This window comes from Patella vulgata, chromosome 3 (genome assembly GCF_932274485.2).
Source record: "Patella vulgata chromosome 3, xgPatVulg1.2, whole genome shotgun sequence".
Classification (NCBI taxonomy): domain Eukaryota; kingdom Metazoa; phylum Mollusca; class Gastropoda; family Patellidae; genus Patella; species Patella vulgata.
In genome coordinates, this window is record NC_065881.2 from 28,786,546 (window position 1) to 28,800,065 (window position 13,520).

Genomic DNA, 13,520 nt, shown 5'->3' on the forward strand with positions numbered 1-13,520 from the left:
GCAAACGGCAAAGCCATGGTAAAAGCCGACGCAAACCATGTCTTCCACGGCATAATTTATTTTTGCGTGCCGTAGTAGACCCTATCATCCCAAATTAGTTTAAAGAAAGAAGTATTGATATTTTGTTTATTTATATTTAGAAGTTGTGTAGGTCTATTCATTTTACAATTCTACTGTCTTTAAATTTCCAGACCAATTTACGGCACTCCAATGTTAAAAGTTTGGATGTCGTAAATGGTGTCGTACTTTCGTTTTTACGATCAATTTTTAATGTACTCATTCTACCGTTAATTCTACCGAATCTAAACTAAATCCTAGAGACAGCTGGGTTACAGTCCATTTTATTTACACTTGCCACAAAAAAATAAATTAGGTGGCAAGGTGAATGTACTGTTTTACTTGTTCACTAATCACTAATAAGTACAGAGGCTTTTGACTTTGAAACATATATAAATGGAAATTTGATTTGCACTGAAGTAAATACAAAAGGCAGCAGATGCTCTGAAAATACACCAAGAAGGGTTGAATTTTCATAAAAGACCAGGCCCCCTTCCAAATTTTTTTTTTTTTTTCATCGCTCTGCTCGGAAGCTATTTTTTCCACCACTCAGCAAATCCTGTGCACATCCCTGCATTCGCCCAAAATAGACATCCACATGACCATATTCATTCACTTATTTACCAATGAAGCCATGAGAATTTTTTCTTCTTTACGCGATAAGACTTTTCAAAATATGTAGTTACGAACTTGATTAAAACTTTGGTTAAAACTCGGCAATTTTATTTCTTATTTGGTTGATTGTAACCAATGATGTATATATTGTAACGATTTTCGGTTCGAGTCCCCTCATGTAGTTTTATATCTTTTAAATTCACTGTTGTGTAGTTTTCTATCTCTTAAACTCACTATCGTGGCAACTTAGTGACAACGCAAGACTGTGAAATTTACTTTTATTTAACCGTAAAACCCAGTGGTTAGTTGCCGTCTTAGTGAGTTAAGAAGTTGAATTGTTGCTAGCTCTAAGTCCGCACAAAAAAAATTGATATTTAACTGAACAGAATGCTTTTCCACAGTCTTGATTAACCAGACTGGTCTCATTAAAAAACAATTACGGTACCGGTCACAGCACTCGAATTCTAATCTTTTTAGGGCATGGGAGGGGGCTCTGTTTTGGATGTGTATTTTTTGGATATTTGTCTGTGATAATTATTGGAAATATAATAGGATTATTACAAAGGATATTTAACATCCACAATATGATAATGGCAAGTACTTTCTGCATATATATGGTCAACCGGCAATTTCTCCATTATTAGAATGTTTAAACTATTGTCTATTGCATTTATAAAGATAGGTTGCCAGGCAACAAAACATACGCCCACAGCAGCTAAATCGTCCGAGCAGTCGACAAGGGTTGTCGCATATTTATTCTTTTGTAGGTAATTAGGGGAATTTAATAGACAATTTCATACAGATGACATTTTAATTTTCGACGTTTGATATTTATTCTTTTGTAGCTAATTAGGGGAATTTAATAAACAATTTCATACAGATGACATTATAATTTTCGTCGTTTGAGGGTTCACAAGGTTCTAAAAACTAAAACAAGGGCCGTAACTCTGGAAGTAATCTACTGAAATTGTTGAAATTCCACAGGCTTTTTAGTTTTACTAATTCAAATAATGCATATAAATTTCATACAGATCGGATGATAACTTTTGTTGTTCGAACTTTCCCAAGGAACAACAAAGTGAAACAAGGGCCATAACTCACGGCGTAATTAACGGAAATTGCTGAAATTCAATAGGCTTCTTCATTTCACTAATTTAAATGATGCTTATCAATTTCAAACAGATCGGATGATAACTGTTGTCATTAGAGCGTTCACAAGATTCAACAAAGTCAAAAAAGGGCCATAACTCTAGATGTAATTAACGGAAATTGCTGAAATTCAATAGGATTCTTTGTTTTACTAATTTGAATGATGCATATAAATTTCATACAGATCGGATGATAACTTTTGTCGTTTGAACGTTCACAAGTTACAACAAAGTGAAACAAGGGCCATAACTCACGGTGTAATGAACGGAAATTGCTGAAATTCGATAGGCTTCTTCGTTTCACTAATTTAAATGATGCATATCAATTTCAAACTGATCAAATGATAACTGTTGTCATTAGAGCATTCACAAGATTCAACAAAGTGAAACAAGGGCCATAATTCTAGATGTAATCAACGGAAATTGCTGAAATTCAATAGGCTTTTTTGTTTTACTAATTTAAATGATGCATATAAATTTCATACAGATCGGATAATAACTTTTGTTGTTAGAGCATTCACAAGGTACAACAAAGTGTAAACAAGGGCCATAACTCAAGGCGTAATTAACGGAAATTGCTGAAACTCAATAGGCTTCTTCGTTTCACTAATTTAAATGATGCATATCAATTTCAAACAGATTAAATGATAAATGTTGTCATTAGAGCGTTCACAAGATTCAACAAAGTCAAAAAAGGGCCATAACTCTAGATGTAATTAACGGAAATTGCTGAAATTCAATAGGCTTCTTTGTTTTACTAATTTGAATGATGCATATAAATTTCATACAGATCGGATGATAACTTTTGTTGTTTGAACGTTCACAAGTTACAACAAAGTGAAACAAGGGCCATAACTCACGGCGTAATGAACGGAAATTGCTGAAATTCGATAGGCTTCTTCGTTTCACTAATTTAAATGATGCATATCAATTTCAAACTGATCAAATGATAACTGTTGTCATTAGAGCATTCACAAGATTCAACAAAGTGAAACAAGGGCCATAATTCTAGATGTAATCAACGGAAATTGCTGAAATTCAATAGGCTTTTTTGTTTTACTAATTTAAATGATGCATATAAATTTCATACAGATCGGATAATAACTTTTGTTGTTAGAGCATTCACAAGGTACAACAAAGTGTAAACAAGGGCCATAACTCAAGGTGTAATTAACGGAAATTGCTGAAACTCAATAGGCTTCTTCGTTTCACTAATTTAAATGATGCATATCAATTTCAAACAGATTAAATGATAAATGTTGTCATTAGAGCGTTCACAAGATTCAACAAAGTGAAACAAGGGCCATAACTCTAGATGTAATTAACGGAAATTGCCGAAATTCAATAGGCTTCTTCGTATCACTAATTTGAATGAAGCATATCAATTTCAAACAGATCGGATGATAACTGTTGTCATTAGAGCGTTCACAAGATTCAACAAAGTGAAACAAGGGCCATTACTCTAGATGTAATTAACGGAAATTGCTGATATTCAATAGGCTTCTTTGTTTTACTAATTTAAATGTTGCATATAAATTTCATACAGATCGGTTGATAACTTTTGTTGTTAGAGCGTTTACAAGGTGCAACAAAGTGAAACAAGGGCCATAACTCCAGAAGAAATTAACGGAAGTTATTGGAATTAAATAGGCTTCTTCATCTCACTAATGCAAACAACATATATCAATTTCAAAACAATCAGATGATAAATGTAGTCTGTAGAGTGTCCACAAGAAATTGTGGACGACGGACGGACGGACCGACGGACTGATAGACCGATAGACGGACGGACGGGGGCGACGGCAATATACGACCACATTTCCATGTGGACGTATAAAAATCAGCCGAATATATAACTTATATTTGGAGTTTTTATTTTCATTTCTATTTCTTTTGTGTTAAAAGATAGGTTGACAGGCAACGAAACATATGCCCACAGCAGCTAAATCGTCCGAGCGGTTGACAAGGGTTGTTGCATATTTATTCCTTTGTAGGTAATTGGGGGTCTTTACAAGACAGTTCCATACAGATCAGATTATAATTTTTGTCGTTTGAGGGTTCACAAGGTTCTACAAACTGAAACAAGGGTCTCATCTCTGGAAGTAATCTACAGAAATTGTTGAAATTTGACAGGCTTTTTTGTTCACTAATTTAAATAATGCATATAAATTTCATATAGATCAGATAATCACTTTTGTCATTCAAACGTTCACAAGGTTCACAATCGCCATAACTCTAGAAATTATTGATGGAAAATGCTGAAATTCAATAGACCTCCGTTTCACAAATTTAAATGATGCATATAAATTTCATACATATCGGATGATAACTTTCATCAATCGAGCATTAACAAGGTTGAACAAAGTGACACAAGGGCCATAACTCTAGAAGTAATTATTGTAAATTGCTGAAATTCAATCGGCTTCCTGGTTTGACTAATTTAAATAATGCATATGGATTTTACAAAGATCGGATGATAACTTCGGCATTAGATCTAGAGCGTTTACAAGGTTGAATAAAGTGAAACGAACCATAATTATAGATACATGTAATAAATTTCATACAGATCGGCAGATAACTTTAGAGGTTAGAGGGTTCACAAAGTGAAACCAGGGCCATAACTCTAGACGTAATAGACGGAAATTGCTGAAATTCAATAGGATTCTTCTCTTTACTAATTTAAATGATGCATGCCAATTTCATACTTTTGATGTTAGAGCATTCACAAGGTTCAACAACGTGAAACAAGGGCCATAACTCTAGATGTAATAAACAGAAATTGCTGAAATTCAAAAGGCTTCTTTAATTGTTTCACTAATTTAAATAATGCATATAAATTTCAGAAAGATCGGATGAAAACTTTTGGCGTTAGAGCATTCACAAGGTTCAATAAAGTGAAACAAGGGTCATAACTCTAGACGTAGTAAACGGAAATGCGTAAATTCAATAGGCTTCTTCGTTTCACTAATTTAAAGGTTGCCCATCAGTTTCATACAGATCGGATGATAATTTTAGCCGTTAGAGCGTTCACATTATTCAACAAAGTGAAACAAGGGCCAAAACTCTAGACCTAATTAACGAAAATTGCTGAAATTCAATAGGATTCTTCATTTTACTTATTTAAATCATGCATATAAATATCATACAAATCGAATGATAACTTTTGTTGTTACAGCGTTGACACGATTCAAGAAAGTGAAACAAGGGCCATAACTCGACATATTTAACAGAAATTGCTGAAATTTAACAGGCTTCTTCGTTTCACTAATTGAAAGGTTGCCCATCAGTTTCATACAGATCGGATGATAATTTTAGTCGTTAGAGCGTTCACAAGGTGCAATAAAGTGAAACAAGGGCCATAATTCAAGAAGAAATTAATGGAAATTATTGAAATTAAATAGGCTTCTTCATCTCACTAATATCAACAACATATATCAATTTCAAAACAATCAGATGATAAATGTAGTCTGTAGAGTGTTCACAAGAAATTGTGGACGACGGACGGACGGACCAACGGCAGCGACGACAAAATACGACCACATTTCCATGTGGCCATATAAAAACTAAGAACTGCACATGCGTACAAGCGTTAAATTTATCGTCCTTTGGAAGTATGTTAAAAAAAACCCGAAGAATTCCGAATAAATTATGCGTTACAGAGCAAAGTTTCAAACTTTAATGTAACCAAGAACCTTAAAGATGGGTTCCCAGGGGTGTTTTTTTCCAATAAATGTGTGCCAATTTTGGTATGTATGGAAAGTAGAAAAATCCAATCTTACAGGGAAAATACTGGATTCCCTGAAAAACACCCATGGGGCAAGCACTGGGCAAAAATGTCAAGGTATCCTTAACTGACAACCTGTCGAATAGTGGACACCCTCAAGCGTGACGTCAAGGGATGCGCGCGCAGCTTGTATGCGGTCATTGCTGTTGGGAGTGCTCTGTGTACATCATAGACTAGTTGATAATGTGATGGCGAGGGCCTGATAAAATATGAGAGACTGAAACGTTCAACAGATTCTGAGATTAAACTGCGGAAAGGGAAATGGGCAGAGGATAATCACAGAAATTACTTAGGCTTTGATATTTATGGTAAATGGACAGCGATTAAATATAAACAAGCTTAATTGAGTGTTGGTAAGTAAGAATGGCTTCTACTTTTGCTTTCGAGTTTTTAATCAGATAAGGCTGGTACTACGTACGTAGTAGTGGATTTCGTTTGAGATATAGGGACCTAATTATTGAACTATGTTAATGTTTGTTTTCTAAAGAGCATTTTGTTTTTATCTCGGCTGATTTATGAACTCGCTGTCAAATGAGGTCGACGATTCTCGTTTGCAAGATGTCAGAACCTAAAAACTAAACATTGACTCTTACTCTTTTCACTTTTTGGGCCATGTGATTCCAAGTGAACCACTTAATTCTCTTTCACCATAGGGCTGTCGACTAGTTAAAATATTTTAAGGTCCATGACTGTATCTAATGGACAATTTTGATGCAATTATTACTAACAAATATCCGTACTTCCCAGAACTTCATAAAATAATGAAATAAGTAAAATAGGCATTTATAAATTTTAGGAACCATCACAAGAAAGAAGGTAGTTGTGAGGTAGTTCTACTTCTACATGACACAAGCTCATCATGTTCATCAAATATAAGTGTTGTGACCCTACTAATTTCGTAAGATATTGCAATATATAGTTATTTTATTTATATTCATTGTAGATCTACATGTATTTTGTTGTAAATGCAAAACACCATTCCTTTGTTTGGTTGTTCATTTTCAAAAATGTATTCCATTATCTATTCTATTTTACTCTGATTAAAGAAAGTGAGACAGACAACGAGCCAAGATTACATACTATCCTAGGGACACCTGTCAATATTTCTAAACTGGTCAGTCCAGAATGTATAATAAGCAATATTTTGTATTACAGGACTGGAAATTCATCTTATAATCGTGTATTTCTGGGGTTGAACAACTGTCACAGGAAGCAGAATTGCTCTCATTTTATGAGTACAATGTATAAAGAAAAAGCAACAGACAAATCTTTCATTGAGTAAGTATTGAACGAAGCAGTTGCAACAATAGTTACATCCAGCATAGTGAATTATGGCTTAGTGTCTATGAATAATGGTGCTGCTTTTTATCTATGACAGGTGGTAATTAGTTTATTATCCATAATGTCTGTAAGATTGTGTAAATATGCAAATTAATACCAGATTTTACATCTAATGTAGGTTTGTGCTTTCTGTGTATTGTTTCTTGTCTGTAGACTTGTTTTGTGTAATTGTGCAGTCCCCCTGCACTTACTATTAATTATTGATATATTTTTTCAGAATATCGGAAGATGCCTCAAATGATCAAGCTGTGTAGTGATGATAAAGATCCACTGTATGTTTATCGATAAGACAATGATATTGACAGCCAAGATAGGGTCAACTTGAAATGTCTTTAAATGTACGTATACAAGTATAGAAATATGATTGTTTTCGTATCTCACTGGAGTTGTCCCTGGTCTCGAGTCAATTTTAAATGTGTCTTCACTAGCCTGGATGCAATGAAATTTAAATGTTTTTTCCAATGAGACAAATTATGACTTTTAATTAGGATATTTTATTTTAGACATCATACTGGTGAATTAGAAAACTGCCACCAACATATTTTAAAAAAGCTAAGTCTCTAACTCAATATCATCCAAAGTCTTCGACATTGAAAACACAAATTATTTGTCAATTTAAATCAACATTGATGTTGTGATCTTACTGGGAAAAGATGGGCTTCTGATATCCAATATTTAAGACAAAATAAACATTTTACCATTGGTACACGAATCGTGTACCATAATGCGTTTCAGCGCTATTTGTAATAAGGGACTCGAAAAACGAGGCTAGGCATAGTCCACAAATCATGTCAAACAGTGACGTTATATTCTTATCTGGAGAGCATGCGCAATAAATACTATGTAGACTAGAATAACCAGATGCTAGAGATTGTCATTTGATTGAGACTTCTGGCGTATTTCGCCGAACATACCTGATTTGAAATTAAGAGTAAAAAGGGAAATGATTAAATGTAAATCAGTTTACATATACATTCATATTACATTATTATATGCGCTGTGACCCATTTGTGTCAACTTCTAGGTCCCAAGTATTAGCGATTTAGCTCATTTAATGTACGCTACAAAAATATTTTTAAATACCAGCGACACAAGGACATGATATGGAGTAGGGTTGATTATCTATCCATCGTGGCTTTTGTTTGGGTCCCCCTTTTTCCTCCCACTGCTACTGACAACTTGGTACCTTATTTAGTCCAGAAATGACCTAGTTTGTATCAAGTGGGTGCTAACCCCCTGCCCACCTGCATTCCTGGCAAAACAAAATACAACTTGTTATTCCAAATATTCTTTTTAATTGTCAATACAATATATTACAAAATTTTACAGATTTCACAGGATGTATTCTAAAAAAAAAGAACAATATACTTGGAAATGAAATGAAATGAAATGGGGTTTAACGTCCTACTGTTTTGCTCCGAACTGGGCTAATGAAGACGGGCATACGCCAAGCAGTGTGCTATGAGGGAAATTTTGCCCGGACAGCGGCACTACGGCCTACTCTTACATCGAATTCCAACTGTCAAGGGATCTTTTACGTGCACGCCAATGTGTACACGGGACCTCGGTTTTTTGTCTCATCCGAATGACTAGACAGCTGTCCTTGTCAGGCCCTCCGTCCTGCATCACTGACAAGGGGAAACCACGCCGGAAAATCTGGATGAACTTTCTCGGCCAATGCAGGGATCGAACACCCGACCTCCAGGCTAGCGAGCCAGCGCCTTACCCACTTAGCCACCGTGATCCCCCAATATACTTGGAATGTGGTTCCTGTTAAAAGTTGAGAAAGAATATGAATATATGGTTGCTATACTGGTTGGAATACTGGATCAAATTAAAAGTCACCAGGGTCCAATCCCTCAAGTATTTCAATAAACTTGCAGATGATGATCCCAGGAGTATAAAAAGAAAGAGTGCAGCTGTGACACCTCCACCAACAAAGGAACTTCTTGCAATAATAAATTGAGATTTGGATAGTAAATTGTACTAAATGTTAAAATTAGAATTTCCTAGATATTTATCATTAATCGTACAGGTAGATAGTTGGATTATCCGGTTCACCCCTATTACTGGAATCTATTACTGTGTCGAAAATGCATAAAGTGTCCAGTTGCACTAGGGAACATTTGTTGGATACGCATTAGTAACACAACTTGGGACAACTCTTCTAATGCTGGTACCAAGATATCTATGCCTCCAAAATGTGGAATTTCTGTATGCTGTATATCTTGCTGTTTTGTTGTAGTTTACCATGTCTACCCATCACATCTCTAAAGTAACCATTGGAAATGGCTAAAACATTTTGATCCATTTCCTGCAGAAGAAATATTTACAAAGATATTTAATATGAAATAGTTTTGTTTACTTACGGTATTTTGTATAACAAAAATTCTAAATGCATACGATTTTATTGTGAATACTAATTTTTATTTATTATAATGCTTTGAACTTACAATTATGTGAAAATACAAAAAGCTGGTTGGCATCCACAGCAAACACATTCTATATCCACTTCCATCTCTACAGTAGTTACAAACACACCAGTCAGGTGAACTATACCTGGTGCTTGAGTCTTGTATCAACAGCATTTATAGTTAGTTGTCTGTAAATAAAATGTTGTGTTGTTTAATTACTCTGGAAATTTTTGAGCACCTTTAAATCTAGGGTATTTGTTAAAAGTTTAATAAAATGTATAAACCTTACTATAAGTTGTTGTCTTCTCTTTTCCATTCGTCCAGCTAATCTTTGTTTGTCCTCCTCCAAAACTGCTTTGCTTGGTGTGCCTTTTGCCCTTGATGTAGAAATACATGTGTCTCGACCCCTGCCCCTAGAACGGTATCTTCCTCTGCCCCTACTTCTTACCACTGGAGCTACCGCTAAAGGAGAATCCTCACTTGAACCAGACCTCGAAACAAGACAATGAGTATTTCGAATTGCAGACTTGTTATCAATGGATGATATTATAAGGAACATATGTTTGAAAAGAATAGATGCAGATGAGGCTTAAAATCCACTTTGCACACAATAAGTTAATTTGGGTCTAACATGGTTCAATTTTATTTCAATAATTTGTTTGCACATTTGAGTTTTTACAAAAGTTTGAGTCTTTAGTAGTAGGAGTTGAAGAAACCCCAAAGGTTGGACAGACGACTCGTGTCACGTACATGTCACACATGTGGGATCGACACCATGTCATTTAACTCAATGACCGACCTTATGTTCTAAAGCATACATATTAGAATCTCCTGCCCCCTGATTAGGAATATCTTGAAAATAAATATATCAATATAATCTTATAAATTTTGTTACAAAAGGAAATATTGAGCATTTGGGAAGTCTACATTACAGTCTTGTGCACATTGAATAATAAACCAAAGAATGAAAATTTATCTATTATTTTAAGGGACAGGTGTTAAAAATTGGAATACTCCCAAACCAAAAAAAATAGTAGCTATGTCCATATAGGCCTATTGCAGGAATTTCTATCAGACAGGCCCTTCCAAGTTATAATATCGCGTTATGAAAGAGTGCTATCATGATATTTGTTCTTGTTTTTTAAACTAGATAGATTAACGTAAAGAAATAAAAAAAGTTAACTGACATTAGTGTAGTGACAAAGATTTTTTCGGTAAGCTATAATAATCCCGAATCAAATTCCAGACGTCTGTGTACAAGAAGGAATCTTAATTTTAACAATAAAGTAAATTTTAATTACCACTGAACTTTCACTTTCCATAGTTCGTTTTCTTTTTGTGTAATCTGTGTTGACGGCCGCATAAATTCCCCACCTCGGGTCAACACGTCCAGATATGTATGCAGCGATACACGTCGTCTTCAACGAATTCTCCCTCGGCCAAATCACGTGACAAACATGGACTCTTAAAATAGGTTTTTATCCCGTATGTGGTTTCCCGACGATACCAGTGCTTTCAGATGGATTTGAAGCAAATTTGTGATGGATAAATTAGTTTGAATATGTTTTTAGTCCAAATATATCACCAAATCACCTAGTTTGTACACGGGAATGTATCTTTAACTCGTTTTGTCACTAAGATTTAACTCCCTTGAGAATGGGAGCCTATTAAATTGGATAATTAACCACAACTCAAATTTCTGACGAACTTTATTTTCTGGTTGCCATCTATACAACTGCCAAATCTCACTCCCATCTTGCATCTCTCGCGAGATCCATCAGGCGGAAGTGACGTCACACATATAAACAAAGGTAAGTATGAAACATAATATTTATACAGATTAACAGAGCTGATCATTTTTTCAGCAGTTTAAAAGCACATGTCCAGATGGTTATATCCTTAAAAATCAAACATGACCAGATTTAAATTGTTGATGAATGAAATGTTTATGGTAAGCCTTTTCATATAATGTTATAATAAACCCCAAATAATATCTATCTGTCAGATGGATTTTCTTCTGACCCTGAACCACTCTAACTAACGCCATCAGTCAAATGTTCTCCATAATGAGGTACAGATACTTTTATTACATTCTTTGACCATGCTAAAATTGATCTGGGAACTTGATTTTTCAGATTATTGCAAATGTTTTTTTAGTTTGGACTAAACGGGTGTTTCAGTCATGGCTGAGGTATCTAATTTGTACATTCTATATTATGCAATATAACTGTGCTGTTCTCCTAGTGTTTTTCAGTACCCTTGACCCTGAAATTATGGGTGTAGGTACTGGTTTCATGGAGCTAAGTCAAAGAGTTTCAGATTTCGGGGGAAAAATAAGTTTTTCACTGATGGCAGCTGTCAATTTGCATATATTGTGCATTATGTAATAAAGTGATTATATTCAAAATGTGTTTATTTGCTTCCCTGGCCGCGAAAACATGGGTTTAGTTAGACACAATTCCCACCAAATTTGAAAATTTGATATCCTAGTTATTCCATTAAGTCAAATTTTCAAAACAATTAGGCAATTTGATCCCATTCCACTAAAAATATTTTGGAACATTTCTGGGATGTTGTTTAGGGTATTATACTGAAATCAATCTGATTAAAATACAGATCTATGTTTCGTTTCGTTTTTTTATACTTTTGATGGCCTACACTATATGAAGATCTGAATAGTTTTACCGAAAGGTCGCGTCAGGGGTCGTACAAGCGCTTTTGACCCTATGAGGTCAGACACTGATTAATCAATCAGCGTTGACGTCTTTACTGGTTTACCCACAGTTCCATGCATGGCACGCCAAGAAGTCGCCGTAACAGATGGTTTCATTGGCTAATACCTCATGCCATCCAGAAAGGTATGTTATATAACAACTCTTCCAGATCCTATAGTCGGGTAAAGATAACCCATATGGAGTGGATACCTAGAACAGAATTTTTCTAGATGGAATCTGGTAGAGGTGTCCCTGAAGGGCTCCCAAACAAAAATCGCCCAAAATAAAAAGATAGATTTTCGAGTAATTAGCATAAATCCAATATGGCCGCCATTGGCACCTTGAAACTCCAATATCTCGGGTGTAAATGTATTACGGGTAGATAGGAAAGTGGTACAGATGACCCAGAAAAACATAGCTAAAAGACGTTCATTGACGTCATACGGCCAATAATTAGCATAAATCCAATATGGCCGCCATTGAAACTTAAAACTCTGATATCTCGGGAATGGTTCAGTTTGGAGGATGTAAATGTATAACGAGTAGATATGAAAGTGCTACCAAAGAACTAGAAAAACAATGCCAGACGACTTCCTTGTGACGTCATAACGTCATATGGCCAACAATTAGCAGAAATCCAATGTGGCCGCCATTGGCACCTTAAAACACCAATATCTCGGGAATGGATGAGTTTGGGGGATATAAATGTATTACGGGTAGATAGGAAAGTGCTATCAAAGAATCAAAACCAGCGGCTGCCAGGCAGGATACGCCCACATTTTCGAGAGATGGATAGAGAACAAGCTAAAAATAAAGTGATTTTTCGTACAATCAGGGGCCATAATTCAGGAAGTTACGTTCCGATATGCGCGAATATCGAAAGGAACCGAGATCTTTGGGTTATATGGTTGATATACCATATTTTTATGCAATTTTAGAATGAAGGGCGGCCATTTTGTCTGTCAGTTTTGGGCCGATTTTTACGAATTTCGAACTCAGTCCTCCTTAGGGTCTATCGGTGATATAATAATACGTTTTTTTAAATCGGATAAAAATTATGACCTCTATGGGCTCCACAAGCTAAAATTGCGATTTTTCGTACAATCAGGGGCCATAATTCAGGAAGCTACGTTCCAATATGGGGAATATCAAATGGAAACGAAATCTTTGGGTTATAAACTTACATTTCAAGTTTCATCAAAATAGGATTAAAATGTGACCTCTAAAGGGTCCACAACCTTGATATACCATATTTTTACGCTATTTGAGAATGAAGGGCGGCCATTTTGTCTTTCAGTTTTGGGCTGATTTTCACGTAATTCGAACTCAGCCGTCCTTAGGGTGTAACGGTGATATCATAATACGTTTTTTTAAATCGGATAAAAATTATGACCTCTATAGGGTCCACAAGCTAAAAACGTGATTTTTCGTACAATCAGGGGCCATA

The 13,520-nt window shown here is 35.3% G+C and overlaps 2 long non-coding RNA genes across 2 annotated transcripts; one reads left to right on the forward strand and one right to left on the reverse strand.

The window, feature by feature from the left end:
- The first annotated feature begins 5,764 nt into the window (after positions 1 to 5,764).
- On the forward strand, positions 5,765 to 8,242 carry LOC126816928 (uncharacterized). Its single transcript, XR_007678671.2, has 4 exons — positions 5,765 to 5,957; positions 6,401 to 6,502; positions 6,760 to 6,882; positions 7,163 to 8,242. It is a non-coding gene; the product is annotated as an uncharacterized LOC126816928 (long non-coding RNA).
- On the reverse strand, positions 7,980 to 13,295 carry LOC126816917 (uncharacterized). Its single transcript, XR_007678657.2, has 3 exons — positions 9,649 to 13,295; positions 9,399 to 9,547; positions 7,980 to 9,259 (listed from the first exon to the last, which is right to left on the reverse strand). It is a non-coding gene; the product is annotated as an uncharacterized LOC126816917 (long non-coding RNA).
- Positions 13,296 to 13,520: the final 225 nt, after the last annotated feature.